Below are 14,369 nucleotides of genomic sequence, written 5' to 3' on the forward strand. Positions count from 1 at the left end.
TTTCCAAAAAAAGCCTTCCAACTTTCTTTTTTGGTGAAATACTTTTTATGAGAACACAAGCCTCTGTTAACAGAAGAGTAGGTGAACTTGCTGGGTTAGATGAAATAAATCATTTTTTCTTCCCTCAAACCAAATGTTTTTTGATTTACCTGGAATCTTACCTTTTTTTCACAGAAGAAATTGTGTGAAAGGAAATCTCAAATTGTTTTGGTTTGACCTGATCACATTTTTTTCAGCTTTTCCTTTCTTTTATTTTTGTTTTTTGTTCACATGCTTTCCTCTCTAGTGACTCTTTTCTTTTCTCAAAATCACTCCGTGTTTGTATTAGACTTGTGCCTGGAGTTGGCACAGAGCAAGCAGAGCTGGTTCTTTGACCTGCAGAGAGACTTTTGATGCCGAGGGTATTCTTTAATGAGACTTATGTCTGCCTGGTGACCCATCTGTGCTCTGACTGAGCTGGTACAACAGGGCCTTAGGGCAATGATGAAATAGGCATAGTATGCTAATCCACATCCTCAGCTACTTTTCACCATGTGCATGTCAGATAAAATCCAAAACCAGCTCCCCTCTACCCTGAAATTCAGACAGCAGAGCCACGCTGCAATCATAGAATTCTGGTTTTGCATTCTCTTTCCTAACAAAGCAGAAGTGGGGGACATATATCACTTTAAATCTAGCTTCAGTTTTACACTCTGAAAATACTATTTGCTAACTTCTGATATAAGCTTTGGATTTGCTTCTGTGAGGGGGATCTAGGCTACCCAGCGACCAAAAGAGACACGAGAGAAATTGCTGTCTTTCTATGCATTTTGTTCTTTAAATTTGCAAAATTATTTTTCACGTTTCTACCAATGAAAACAATCTCAAACTGGTTGAGACAAAACTATGTAAAGAACAGACCCTCTTACAATAGGAAAGGGGGGAAAACATAATAGATGACTGGGCTGCCGCCTTTCATTTTTTGACCTTTAATTGGAATATTGAAGATAAGTAGTTCCTGGGAGAAAGCAAAAGGCTGATTCACTTACCCTGTAGCTTTGAGTGAAAAAGCTTCCTGGAAGCCTTACTATGTATTATGAATCATCCTCTTGTCATTCCAAGAAGTTCATAGCCAAGTAAAATGTTAGAAATGGATTGATAGTGGAATGATGGGCAGTAGGCCCTAAGTGAGAGGTTAAAGGTCGCAAGATAGTACATTCAGGCATCCCTCAGGACAGTTTTGTAAAGCTGATGTTTCTGACCTCAGGAATCCTTGTCTCACTGTATTAGGATTCACTGCTATCTTAGAATAATGTCATTTTGAAAAGTTCACTTGTTTTATATGGAGTTTTAAAAACGAAGACTCAGTTTTCTCTCAAGGAAATCAGATGGAGTCATCATCACTTTATGCTTATGGGATTGTAGAGCATGTGGGCTCGTTCAATGATCAGCGTGCAATTCCAAACTATGTAACATAAACGAGAGTAGCTATAAAACAGGTTTGATCACAGTAAGCACAAAGGAATCAATTATTAAATCCTTGAGGGTGGTACAGTGTATTATAGGGGGAAGAGAACAAGCTTTTCCATCTTTTATGGGGACAGAGGGGTAAGAAGAGTAGCAATTCCTCTGCTTGGGCTGAGGATCAGGTGTTTCACAGTATGGCAAGAATTCAGTTGACCCTGAAAGTACGTGAGCTCCTTATTCTTTTTCAGAACCACATCCTCTCAAGATGCTCATTAGGACATCTATTCCGCACTGTTGACATAAGTTTGCCATATGTTCTTTCTTAAATGTAACTCATTTAAGATATGTTTTAAATCAAGGATAGAACCCTGTGACCATTTCTGAAGCTGACTACCAAAAAATTGGGTGCCAGAGAACCAAGGCTCCTATATACAATATTTTTATGGCCTCATGTGAGTGCAAATTGGGGAATGATACATTTTCTATAGTTGTTCTTTTTTTAACCACAGGAGAGGACAGGGTGTGAACACACCTTTTTTTCTGCTCTGATCTCTTCCATCATACACATTTGACCAATCTCCAACAGTTCCGAATCTCCACGTGGACAATCCCACTAGCACTAGTGGTCTGCAATGAGACACGAGGAAGAACTAGTGCATTGTTACCAATTTATTCAAAGGGCAAAAATACCCTTATGTTTTAATGCTTTTCTTGGAGGCTTGATAAAGACTGGCATAATGGTACAACTTCATTGACATGCGCTCAATTTACATGAGAGCTGAAACGGTCTAGTGAGACGCTTCTTAGATTGACTGAGCAGTAGCATCTAAAATTATTTCAGCTTGGATTTGAAATGAGAACTTCACTAGGGTGAATACGGTACTGAAGAGTGAAGGCTTCTATGCATTTTTCTGCTGATATTGTTTAGCTGGAGACAGCTTTCTGCAAGACTGGATTACCAGGGCAAGAGTGCATTGATTTACATTCTGAAGGTTATCTTTCCAGTGGAAAAAGGCACAACAGTGTGTGTGGGGGGTTTTAAAGTGAAGATTTTGAGGAAAAATATATGGTAAAATAAAACTAGAGTTGAAGAGGAATAGTACTGTGTGGATCTCTAAACAGTGAACTTTAATGCTGGAGGACTGAGGGTTTTGTATTCTGGTTGACTTTCTGCTGTTCCTACTTGTATGCCGGTATGCATCACAATAATGTATTTTCACCCTTGCTTTTTGCTTTAGCCATTGACTCATTGACTTATTTGTTGATAAAAGACAGTCAGCTGAATGAATCCCAGAAAGGGGTGACCAGATTTTTGATCACTAATGGGATGGTACCTCAGACCACTCTATATGGAATGTCATTTGATTTGATTTATATAGTGAAGAGTTAATATAATATTACCTAAAGTGCTTTTTAGAATTGATTTATATACTCCTACTTTAACATTAATTGGAAAGTATCTATTGTTATCTCTCCAAAGGTCAGGTTCTCCTCTGCTTACTCACATGAGTAATGTAATTGATTGCAGTGCATCTGCTCATGAGAATAAGGAAATCCTGATTTGATGCCATGTTAAATGGGAATAGCTCCAGTAAGTCTGTACGTAGATGTTGAACAATACAACTTCAGAGCAATACACCTTATCTCTTGCACACATTAGTGTTGCTTCCTTTCTCATTGTGTTTAGGTAGAACAATTGTTAAGAATAAATTTGGTCCCTTTTACAAATAATTTCCAAGTCTACTTGTAAGAAGATAATCCTGGACAGCCTCAAATCCTTCACCAAATGTTCTGTTGCTTGGTCACCATCTGCTTAGAGCAGGGCTGGACAAGTAGTTGGTTGGTTTTTTTTCTAGCTCTGGGTATTTCCTTTACTGTGCACTGCCACAGTAAGGTAACTCGGAACCAGCATTTCTCCATTGCTCAACATTATGCACGTTGTGTTGTCAAGCCTTGGAATTTCAGCTCAACACATAAGGAAAATTAAGTTTGAAATTTTGATTATAGATATATAAAGAAGTATGTCAAAATACTTTTTATTGGAACTAGATCTTTACCTGTATCCATGCTTTTGAAAATCACTCCTATAATTCTGCCTTCCTGTCATTTTTCTGAAGTGAATGATGTCCATATGCTTAGGTTTTGTTCAATTATTTTCGACAGTGTTTATTTCTGACACATTAACCAATTGCTTGTAGTCACAATTATCTCAAAGGACTGGAATTAGCATTTTAATAAGATATAATCTGTTTCCATTCATAACTTTTTAGTTTTAAATTATAACACATATAACACTTCAGTGCTGAATCATTTGAGGGATTCTACAAAATATAGAGATAATTGAAATGAGGATTTAAATTTGGATTATTGAAGGAGGATTAAATTCAATCTGTGAACAGCTTGAAATATTTTATGTTAATACAAACACAAAAATTCTGTCAGATTTAGAGCGTAGAGTCCGCTGTTCATTGGGAAGCAAGAAATAGATACATTTTCCTCTAGAACTGAAATACATTAGAACTGCAAAGGGGAAAAAGGATACTTTATTCACAGATGTGGACCTATAGGAAAAATAAAGTTTAGGGGTTTAGTAAATCTCATGCCAACTAATAGAGTGCCTTCAATTGTAGAAAAATAAGGCTAAAAGGTACCGTGATACATCTTCTAGTCCGTCGTCCTCCTCCAAAGCAGGATGTGCAGGATACTTCTGCCAGTCCTGACAGATGTTTATCTAACTTCATGCTCCACGTGTCCAATAGTGAGACCTTTCCAGTCTCCCCAGACAAGCTATTCCCGAGCTTACTATCTTTCTTACTAGGAAAAATCTTCTTTCCTATAATCACCCACAATTACATGCCCTGTTAATCTTGGACCTAAACTTTATTTCATTCCTCCTGGTAACTGTCACTTGTGTGCTTCAACACGAGTACTCCTCGAACGCCCTCTCCCCTCGTCATTTCTGTCCTTGGGCTCACCTACCCAAATTCCTTGTCATATGTTCCCTATGGGGGTTTCTGGTATAATAAAGGTAGCAGTTGTTTTTTTATTTTTTGGCTGCATGGTACACTTCACTCACACTTATTTTGTAATCTGCTGTCTGGCTTTTTGCTCTCCTCAGTCCTGCATTTCTGCCTTTGACTGTTTCCGCATAAGCACAAACTAGTCCTTATCTTTGGCCTTAATTACTTTTATCTTTTTTTTTCCCCACACTACTGCTTCAGTTAGTCAAAATCATTTCTCTGTTCTCTGTCATTTCTCTATTCTCTGTCATTTCTCTATTCTCTGTCATACCTACTGGCCCTCCCTTTTTGATGTCATCTTCAAGCTTAGAAAGCATTTCTTCTTGATAAAACCTTGAATAGAACCAGACCCAGGATAGAGCTCAGCTTCTTCTTTTGGTGGTTGCCTTCTTACCCTGTCATTGAAGGAAATTATACCTTTTTTGACACAGTTTGTTCTTGCAAAATCAATGTCAGCTGTAACCTTTTGTTGTCTTCCAGGTACTTACAAATAATTTTATTACTTCCTTTTTTTTTTCCCCAAGAGTTGAAGTTAAGTTATATATCTGACAGAATTTTCCAGCTACTCTTTCCCCCCGTTTTTTAATATTAGGACTGGATTTATCTTTCTAGTAAACCCTTCTCTCTCCAAGTTCCTACATATAATCACTTCTGAGATTTCTTCAGCTTGTTCTCTGCCTATTCTATGATGAAAGTCATCAAGCCTCGGCTGTTTTATATGACCTTAATTACCTAAATATTCTCTAACCTATTCACTCCTCCTTCTCCTCTGAGATCTCTTTTTTTTTTTTTTTTTTTTTTGCTATTTAATTCAACAGACTCCTACTTGTAGTTGACTTGTTCTATTTGTTAAGATGGTGCAGACCCCTCTGGCAGGTCCCTGAACATAACACACTCAATGCAGTTTTGCTACAACAGAATTGAGGAGGTTATAAAGACTCTGCAGCAGAAATTCCATGTGCCTTACTGTTACTCTATGGAATCTTTGAGTTGCAGAGCAGCAAGTGGTAGGTCAGCTCCAGTGGAGCTGCAGCTGCGTCTATGTGCCAGCCCGTGGAGGGGCAGGCTTAGCCCACACTCCGGTGCCACTGCGGCTCGGAGACAGCACTGGTGACAAGACTTCCCTGAAGGGCTGCTCTAGTTTTACAGGCGATGCAGTCCTGGCAATTCTGGTACCTTTGAGGGACTTTCATGTGCCTCAGTACAAAAAAGCAGAATTTTTAACTTAGTTATGTTGCAGTATTGCAGTTTTCTTCTATAATGCATCTATGTGTTATACCAGCATGTGATTTGTTTATTAACCACAGAATCATTACCAGCAGGGACATGGAGAGGTATCCCAGCTAAATCCCTGCGTGGGGACAAAAATAAAAATTGAAGTGGTTTTGGCAGATGTTTGTCTTCTCTTTTCTTAAAAGCTCCACGAGCCTTTTAAGTAGTTCTTTCAATGTCTAACTGTCCTAATAGCTAGGAAGTGTTTACTTGTGCTGTCTAAATAATTTTCATTGCATTGCAAGGCTTTTACTTTCATTCCTGTCCTATCCTAGTGGAAAAGCAGAGAAGTTCATTACATTTCTCTCTGTGTCAATCATGTGTGTACTGGCAGATTGCTGTCTTATGTCCAGGCAAGGTGCTTCGTCAATATTTACGCTATTTCCCTTGAAATATGTTTTAAACATGTTGGGGACAGAGAATAGCTTGTTCAGTTTTGGAGCTGACAGTATGTGAAATCACGTATCGATTCTGTTATTAACCTAAAATATGTTTGATCAGCTTTTCTTACTTTTCACTGCACAATCCTCTGTAATACTATATTTTATTTTTTATTATATCTTTATATTGCTGTAGTTACAAGTTTAAACAGGATAAAAACAGAACTGATGGAAGAATCAAATATCAAAGCAAATATTTGATTTTTTGCATAGTTTCCAGAAAGCAAAAATTATCCCCAGTATGAGAAGACACAATTCTTTGGACTTAATGGGGATATGCAGAATTACTGTGAGTCTGAACTGGCTTTTCACTGCAATATTGGTTATTGTGTACGTGCAGCAGTCACAAATCTCCTGCCAGTAATATTCAATGAAAATATAAAGCATATAAGGACACATATATGTAGTTCCATGTTATTATAATAGTAATTAAACCGACGCTGTTAGAGTAATAATAGGTACCAGACTTTTGTTTGCATAATTATATGCAATTGGCATACTATAGAAACAAACTATACTCATAACCCAATTTGTAGGGCATTGGCATTGCAGGATTTTCCTGTCTGTGGGCTAGATAAACTGTTTCATGTTTAACAAGACACAAGTGAAGACGTCAAGCTGTGACTGCAAGACACAAGGTCAATCCCTTGTGGAACCAAACAGAAGCAATATTAGGATAACCAGAGTTACATCTTGCAATTTATAAATTGGTGATGTGGGGGGAGGAAGAGAGGAAAATAATTTCAAACAACAAGAATATTATTCAGCAGAAGCAGTAAAAAATAATGATAATGTGAAACCAGGATTAACACCTTATTATTAAAGACCAGATATTGATCCTTCACCCTGGGAAGGGTGAAACTTGAGTCCGGAGGGCGCAGCCAGAGGAGCTGAGGGCATGCAGAGTGATATTTGCATATGGTTTCATCATCCCACAGTTACAAAACTGAGCGCTCTCAGTGGTATCAATGCCTTGCAGAAAACAGTATGCCCCTGAGAAAGAAAGAGGAGGAGGAGATAACAAGGCTACATCAGCATCAAATTTGCTAAGGTGTTGCATTTCGCTTGTTATGAATTCTGTATCTGTGGCCAAATCCACTTTGAGAGCAAGTTCCTTCTCTCATACAAAAGGCAGAGTGGAGCATACACAGCTATTATTTGTGTTTGCATAATATCCTTGCAAGTATAATTTGTATTATATTTGACTTCTGATAACGGCACGACAACCTGGATATGCCAGTGTGCACATGTGCAGAGCACCCTGTTGGTTACTGCCTGGGCACAGCATCTGAGGTGGCTTCTAATAAAAATCCATAGCTCTCAGCATCATGCGCTGCATGAAATCACACGCATTACAAGGTGTTAAGGCTTAGCAGTAACATTAGAATTATAAATGAAAGGTATAATAAAATGTAGTTCTCGTGTATAATTAAAGTGAAACTGGAGCTCATTTAAATACTTTTGTCAAGAGTCAGCATTTGACTTTTTACAAGATGTATCTCTTCATGGTGTGATTAGAATATCTATACCTTCTTGTTCTTCTCAGTTCTGAGATTTCTGTCCTGTGTTTACTCTCTGAATAATATCAATCAGACTACATGATGTGAATTGGATGTTGCTCTTAAAATACAGCATCTCAGGCAGATGCAAAAGATGGCACAAAAGATCTTAGCAATGACTAGCATATGTAAACTCTGCTGGGACTGAATAACAGGAGAAACTTATAAGACCCTTTTTGTGATACTATGCATATAAGAGCATTCCCAAAAACTTGCACATGGGAGAAGATCTTTGTGGGGAAAAGGACATAGCCATTGGCATATTTGAGATGATTGAAACCAATGACCAAATGCTCGTTAAAAGTTAGTTATTAATATTTATGCTGAGATTTTCAAAGGAGCCTAAGGGAAATGTTATGCTCCTGACTCATTGAAATTCGCAAGTAGCTGAGTGCCTAACTCCCTTAGCTTCTGCTGAAAATCCCAGCCTTAATCTCTGTGTGACAATCTGATTTTGATGTTTTACAAACCATACTCCCAATAACAGGGATATGTTCAGGAAGCTGGGAGAATGCTGTGAGTGCTTATATTTAGTGCCTTTATTTTGATGTAATTGTTTAAAGGGCTTTAGATGAAAATTTTGAAAAGTGAAGCAATTTCCAACTGAAAGCCTCATAACACAGCTTTCATTCTGTATTAGTAATGTAAACATGTGCATTAAACTTCATAATGGAATTTATGAAGTTTAATGAGCAAATTTTTATTGTGCTGTAATACTATGTTGAAGCTGTTCTTCCTTCTTCGTTTTTCTTTGCCTACAGCTACAAATAAATTTGACATGCCGTATTATTATGTTGTCCTAGTTCACTGTAAGTTTATAATGTTAGCTAAAACCAGAGCCTTTATTTGAAATTGCTGGCAAAAGTGATTTTGCATCATGCCTTTCACTGAAAATGATATACAAAGTGCACCCAATCATTTGAAAAATAAGTTGATAGCATTTTTTTAGTCATATTTATTTCTAATATTATTGCAACCGTGAATCTTCAACTTACCAAGGCAGCCCAGTCAGTTTATTTCTTCAAAGACTCACTGTGGCTCTATGAACAAATATGAACAGGTAATGATAATTTAAACTATCAAACAGCGACTTTTGTTCAAAGACGCTAAGATGTATGTGACTATGCAAATTTAGCCCTCAGTTATACTCCTGCAATCCTACTATCATCAAGCTCATTGCAAAAATGTAACCAAAGGAAGAAATTCTCACTCCTACTGATACATCTACGAGCCTGACTCCATAATTCTAAACTATTTTATTTATAAGGGTGGAAATAATTTAATATTTCAGCAAGTGTTTCAGCTAATTGCCTTCCCAAAAATGAAGTAGCCTACAAATTCCAATTCTTTCTGCAGAACTGGAAATTTTGCCAAAGTCTTTACTTTTGGAACAGGTGGAGGATTCCTACCTGCACCAGCAACCTCCAACTTTAGTAACTTGTCTTCTTCCACCTGATTGTTAGTGTAAGATATCAGTTTAAACCATAGGTCAAGTGTGCTTATAGACTTATAGAAATATACAATAAAATCTAGACTGATTGCTAATCAGTGAACTATCGTATTTAAGCTACACTGTGTTATAACACTGGAATAGGATAATGACAGACAGTATTTTCACAATGATGTTTCTTTTAGATGAAATCCGTATTTTGAACCCCAAGAGCTGTAGCAAAGCAGAAACAAAATATGTACAGTTCACATTAACATCCTCTTAATGTTTAGAGGTATGAACGGTAACTATGCTGATGTAAGCACTATGCCCAGTGAGAGTCTTCTTGTATGTGCTGCACTAGAACAACTCAGCCCACTGGTGCATGGACTGGTTGGCTCTGGTGCCTTGTATACGATAAATAATATTGGTAATACTCAGCAATATGAAAGTGGAGGATTCCTTACTTGCTTAAAGGATTATTTATTGAAATAGACATTAAAGTTTATCTTACTATACAGTTGAAGGGCTCAATACCTTTCCCCTGGTATTCTTCTAGAGTATGTTTGCTGAAGGCAGTATGTTACCAGCATGCCTAAGGGTCCACTTGGCTATGACTTCACAGGCATCCCAACTAAGGCTTTGTTTTAATGAGAAAGAATGCTGTGCTCTGGGGCTCAGAGCTCAATTAGGTGTGGGATTTTAATATTTTTATGCCTGATTAGGAGCCCAGGTAATAAGCAGAGCTGGTTGAACTTCTTTCCATATGAAAATAGGAAAAAAAATAATTAAACTGAAGAAAAACTTATATTTAATACTTCTCCCCCACCCTCTTTGGTTAATTATGAATCTTTCCTTTTTCAAATTTGAAATAAAAAAAAAGAACAAATTATTCCACCATTTAATAGTTCTTCCATCTCTCAACAACTCTAGAAATTAACCTTTTTCTTCCTACTGTGATTTAAATTTCTCTTTAATAGTGACCACAAATGATAACATTGGTTAACTTGCTTTTAGAAGCTTCTTTAAGCTCCTCCTGTTAAAGAGAAAACCTTTACTACTCAAAGATCACTGAAGGCTCCAGGAAACTCAGTTGCACTTACTGGTAACAGAGTTTAGCATCTATTTTTATGATAAATATGTCCCAAAACCATATCTGTGCAGGTTTTCTTCATAAACTTTTAAAAATCTAACTATTCAACAAGACGTTATCCAAGTTGTAAAGAACCTGTTAAGCATTGCCAATCCTGTTAACATCATTGTGAAGAGCACAAGTGCAGTAGGAGCCATCTGACAACAGGCAACAGGGCAAACCCTCGTCTTCCAAAGCAATTCACAGAAGTGTAAAACAATCTTTTCGTCTTTGTTTTGCAAGTGGAACGGCACCTTTGTCTTCAGAAACATGTAAACTGTCACTGCCTGAAACATCAAGCTGAGCTTTGTCATGGCTGTTTATATGAGACTGATTGTGTAGTACTAATCTACCAGCTTTGAAACTGCTGCTCTTGCTAAATCCAGTTGAAGACAGAAAAGTACTTGATAAACCCTTAGAGTGCTTTAACTTTGAAGAATTCTTTTGCAACCGAGACAAACAGGATTAGTACATGCGGCCTTTGGTAAGAGAGCTCTGGATCTCCCTTTCACTGGCAGAGCAGTCTTGCCATTTTTCCCCCCGTTGGCACCTCTTGATCAGGAAGGTAAAGAGATCAATAGGTTTATAACGGCATCTTTTTAGCCTGGCCCTAATATCTGTTGAAGTCTCTGTATTACAAGGCTATGATTCAGAGCTTTCTAATTTAGCTGTAAGGCCTGTTCTGAGCAACATTTTCTGATAGGAAAGTGTGCTGAAGTGCTTTCTAATAAATTCCAGTGGCTCTGTATCAGGCTATAAAAGTTTATCCTGTTGTGGTTTTCGGTTTGGTTTTTTGGGTTTTTTTGGTATTGAGTTTCCAGCTCCATCACTAAATATGTTCTACTATTTTTTTTAAAATACAGATAACCCAAAGCTTGCATGGTCACTGTAATTCAGGGCTTAGAGATTGTTTGGCTCTTACAAGTACTTTAAATGACTGTTTTTAAAATTAAACCTTACAAGCTGTTAAAGGCTAAGCAATCTGTGGTCGCTTTGCAGGTACTTTCACCTATAGGCAGAAATGGCTTTTACTCTCCTCTCCTCTGCCTTTACTGAGAATACTGGCAACCACCCACCCTTGTATTTAGAGGAGCAGCAGACTCTGCTCTGGCAGCTGGGAGGTGTGAGCAGGATGGAAAAGCAACTCACAACTCCTTCCAAACATACATGTCATTGTGACCCAGTTTGTAAAAGTAATGGAGAACCATCCTGTATGGTGAACATTGTCTGCAGAGCTGAGAGGGATTTTGCTGCCAGGGGAAATGCCTGGCAGGTTACAGTGCCTGGAAATTTAGCTCATTCGTTCTGGAAGTGTTTTAAGTCCATCAAAAAGAATTCTGTACTTGGACTTGAAAACACAAGTGCCTGAATCACACAAAAGCCTTGCTCTGCCTCTTCAATGCCTAGGGAGCTTTGGCACCTTTTGAAAGGCAGTCTGCCCATTTTGGTTGAGCTGAGCACTTGCTTCCCCCTGCAGCCATTCTGGAAAGACAGACAAGGTGTTCTTGCACTTGACTGTCCAAAATGAAGAACACGTGAGCACACGCTGACAATGCTGAGTTCAGCTAGTGAAAGCCACTGGTGTGCAAGGGTTGCTCTGGTAGTACTATGGCTGCTCCCAATCGTTATGTAACGTTCGAGCAGCTAAAAGCATTGCTTTAGGAAGTGTGAGATTCATCTTTGTGCCTCTTCAGGCTGAGGAACATCAAAGCCACATTCTCAAAGGAAACGCTACCAGCATTTGCGCTGCAGGCTCTGTTCAAAGTTGAGGTGCCCTTCACCCCTTGGGTGGAATCGGGCCAGCGTATAGGAAGGTTTCATAGGATTAGGCCCAGAGAAACCAGGGGTAAATGAAGTGGTTTATCTGGGGAGAACACTAACCATGCTGAGAATAGCTTAAGTACCAAAAGTTACATGGCAATGGTGCTTCTCAGCAGAGAGGTTTAATGCAGGTGAAGTGATGCATGGAAGACTCCCAGGGAGTGAGCTCAGGTAGCCCTTTTGGGTACTATGCTCTATGGAATAGATATTCATGGAGGAAGGCCAGACTTAAGAAACAATTCTCTGTTTAACATTCCCTGTTTCTTCACTTAGGTGTCTTGCACCTCACTTAGCCTTCTGTCTTCCGTGAGTTCCCTTTGTAACCATGATTAGTGAATTCTGCTACCAGGGTTGAGTGCATTTGTATCTGGGCCTTAATCTTCTGCTTGTCTGTATGGTCTCTAGCACACAGTGCTCTGTAAATAACAGCAAATGCTTTAGCTTGCAATGTTTTTTGAATCATGTTTAGCACAGAGGAAAAGCATCTTTGACAGCTCTGCAAACTCAATCTTGAGATACAATAGACTTTTACATTGCTGTAGTTTCAAAAGTTAATAGTATACAGTTTAAAAACTGCCTACCCAGATAGTAACATGACAGGTTTTAAGCAGCTTTAAGCCTCTCTAAAGTAAACAGTACTAAGACTAAAACATTGTTATTTCAAGCTCCTTCCTTTTTTTTTTTTTTTTTTGTGTGTTTGTAAGGGGAAACCCTGCAAAGATGGCAAATGTGTATCTTTTCCGTCACTTCATAGAAAAGCAGCAAAACATACAGAAGAAAAGCCTTTCTCTCTGGCTGATTTCCCAAATGTACTTTGAGTTACCAACCACATTTAAGAGGCTGCTGGAGCTTCTTTGTACAATGAGAAAGTGCTGAAACAGAAAAAGCATTGAGCAGAATATGCAATGACTTTGTCACAATTATGGGCATCAAACACAGGGTTTTCAGACACAATCCTTTATCCTGCAGATGTTTCAGCTCAGTGTGTTGATCAGCACATTGCCCCAGGAAATTGCCTTGCTGATCAAAAAGTATCTGTGTGTGCTCTCCTTGCACACATCCAGCATAGGCTTTTCAGGACAACTACTAGTTTGAATATACAGGAGCTAGAAAAATTGTAGACAACAGTTCTACCAGTTCCACTGGTGCACCTTGACGTGTTAGAAATGTCGCATCTATCATAAGCAAAAATATTCTCCATTACAAGTAACATGACTTGTTAGAAATGTCGCATCTATCGTAAGCAAAAATATTCTCCATTACAAGTAACATTCAGCACTTACATGTGTAGGAACTTAAACTTTGCCTTTTTGTTTAATGCTCTCCTTTGGGAAACAAATGCCTTTTGAGATATCAGGAAATGCAAGCTCGGCCATGGTAACATTTAGTTTTCCGTTCAACTTGTATATAAAATCTGCCAATGAGTGAGAATTTTCTTGGTACTGTAGATGTGAGGCCAAATCCTCTACTGGTATTATCTCTTTCACTTAGTTGAACTCATGTTGGAAGAAAACTCAGTTTTATCACTGTGTTGTCTATCTTGCTAGAACTATGGCCACTAGATGATGGTAGCTAAGTGTTAGTTATTTCTGTGCCAGGAAGTACCTTTCCTTCTTCACCGAATGATCAGTGAATTTTTGCCTTTTCTTGGTCAGATGCCCACCTTGTGACATTTTGCATCTGAGTTTTGAAGATACCGAGGACCAGCTGCTCCTGTGAACTTCACTGATAGCTGGAAAGTACTCAACAATGAGAATCCATCTTACAGGTGAGCACTCAAAAATAGAGTTTCCATTATGTGCCTACAGTGATAAGACTTCAAACTCCAGTCTCCTCCCCCATCAGTGTAATTATTAAGGGCTGAACATTTGGACGTGAGTTCAGCCACTTACCTCTCTGGGCATTTACCCAAGGTATCAGGTCAATGCCCAGACAGTCACTTCTGTAGGGAAGGTTAGTTAATGGCAGGCAGTCTTGTCTATCAGAAGTACCCCTCTTCCTGTTCCCTCCCCTCCTCCACGTTGGCATCTCAGACTAGAGCCTAAGATTGATGAAAAGTGTGTCTCATATATATATATATATGTAGTGTCAGGGAAAACAAGTATGTGGCAAGGAAACACAAGAAGGTACACAGGTAAGACTGCCACTTGTGAACAAGGAAACAGTTAGTCTGTACTAGCCTCTTGAGAGGCAAAGAAGAACAAGGAAGGGATTGGATTATTCTCCCCAGTGTCCTCACCTAACATTCTT

The 14,369-nt window shown here is 38.5% G+C and overlaps 1 protein-coding gene across 11 annotated transcripts in view; it reads left to right on the plus strand.

Moving 5' to 3' along the window:
- SEMA6D (sema domain, transmembrane domain (TM), and cytoplasmic domain, (semaphorin) 6D) overlaps positions 1-14,369 on the plus strand; it is a 382,134-nt gene that overhangs the window by 95,706 nt on the left and 272,059 nt on the right. For all 11 annotated transcript variants that reach the window (XM_014944568.1, XM_014944569.1, XM_014944570.1 and 8 more), the window contains exon 2: positions 13,775-13,887. The gene's annotated coding sequence lies outside the window, so the exon portion shown is untranslated. The remainder of the gene's footprint in view (positions 1-13,774; positions 13,888-14,369) is intronic.

Source organism: Calidris pugnax, unplaced genomic scaffold (genome assembly GCF_001431845.1).
Source record: "Calidris pugnax isolate Ruff unplaced genomic scaffold, ASM143184v1 scaffold70, whole genome shotgun sequence".
NCBI classification, from domain to species: Eukaryota; Metazoa; Chordata; class Aves; order Charadriiformes; family Scolopacidae; genus Calidris; species Calidris pugnax.